Source organism: Colobus angolensis, unplaced genomic scaffold, assembly GCF_000951035.1.
Source record: "Colobus angolensis palliatus isolate OR3802 unplaced genomic scaffold, Cang.pa_1.0 Scaffold187, whole genome shotgun sequence".
Lineage (NCBI taxonomy): Eukaryota > Metazoa > Chordata > Mammalia > Primates > Cercopithecidae > Colobus > Colobus angolensis.
Window position 1 is genome coordinate 2,090,953 of NW_012115010.1, and position 1,827 is coordinate 2,092,779.

The following is a 1,827-nucleotide window of genomic DNA, read 5'->3' on the forward strand; positions in this document are numbered from 1 at the left end:
GCCTCCCAAAGTGCTGGGATTACAGGCATGAGTCACCCTGCCCAGCCATATATATATATTTTTAGTAGACACAATGCTGGCCAGGCTGATCTTGAACTCCTGACCTCAGGTGATCCGCCAGCCTCGGACTCCCAAAGTGCTGAGATTATAGGCATGAGCCACCATGCCCGGCCTGATTTCATCCTTCTAGATGAACTGCCCTTCTGAATTTGGGGCTTATCATTTTGACCTGGATCTTGGGAGAGGAGCAGCGGTTTGGGGTCAAGTAGGTGTAGGAAGGGGAGTCACCAACAGAACAGCAGGGTAAAGACCCAGGGGAGTGAGTTTGGGGGGCAGGTGTTGGCATGGCTGGTAAGCTGGGTACCTGTTGGGGAGGGGCTGGGACAGGTAAGTAGCTAGCCCCACTCTCCTCTGGGCTCTGGTTTCCGTATTTCCCTCTGTCATTGTCCTAATCACACAGACTCTTAATGATCTGTTAGCTTGACTCCAAGATCCTGAGGGTAGGGAACCTCTTGGTCATTGTCACCCCAGTGGCTGACACAGTGACTGGCACAAATGACTTTTTGTTAAATACTAAATTGATCCACGAACGAATGAGTAACTGACTGATTTCAGCCTGCCTGGTGAGGGAGTTGCTGGTAGCAAGAGGACAGTCTGAGCGCAAAGTGTGAACGAGAGCATTTTTGAAGAGAATTGTCATTTTATTACCATTCAGTACAGTAACACCTCTGCCTTCATCAGTGTGGCCTAGTAGAGACCTTGCTTGAATGTGTATCAGTCAGGGTGAGAAATCTGCTGTGCGGGCAGGTGTGCGATGATGCAGTAACCAGATGGGCTTCTTGCAGCTTCAACCACCGCCAGCGTCATTCACTACCCTTCAAACTATCAGCTTTGATTGGAGTTAAAGGAGTAATCAGTCTCCCACAGAAGTAGGACCTATTTCTCTTCCTTCAAACTAATCCTCAAAGCCTGTGAATCCCCTCCAGTGTGACTATTATGTGGTTAGTTCTGCTCATGGCTGCAGAGGCAGCTCGTTTTGCATTCCTAGAAGCCCCTCTCAGGGCTGGGCATGCTTCAGTGGGTTTTGAGTGGTGAGAAGTGCTTTTCTCAGAGGCTGCATTCCACGTGAGGCCTAATAAACAAATAACACGCATCTGCAATTAGTGGCATCTCTGCACGTAGACTTAATGTGCTGAAGGCTGTTTGTTGATTTTCTTGCACTGTTCAAAATGATGCCACAAGCTGTTTGGGCCAGTCTTTGGCTTAGAGAGCCCCCTCTTCCATTTTGTCCCATGAAAAGGACAAAGCAGTGATATAAAAGAGCCCAATAGGTTGAGTTACATCTATCACGTAGGCAAATCTGAAAAGGTTTCCAATAAAGATCAAATTATTAAAAAATTTGGCTGGGCGTGTTGGCTCACACCTGTAATCCTAGCACTTTGGGAGGCCAAGGCGGGTGGATCATGAGGTCAGGAGATCGAGACCATCCTGGCCAACATGGAGAAACCCCGTCTCTACTAAAAATACAAAAATTAGCTGAGTGTGGTGGTGCGTGCCTGTAATCCCAGCTACTCGGGAGGCTGAGGCCGGAGAATCGCTTGAACCTGGGAGTCGTAGGTTGCAGTGAGCAGAGATCGTGCCACTGCACTCCAGCCTGGTGACAGAGGGAGACTGAGTCTCAAAAAAAAAATAAATAAATAAAGAGATTTGAGCAGTATTTATCCATAGAAATTTGGGGCCACCTGATTCTGAATTTGCAGGTTTTTTTTTTTTTTTTTTTTTCCAGACAGGATCTCACTCTGTTGCCCAGGCTGGAGTGCAGTGGCG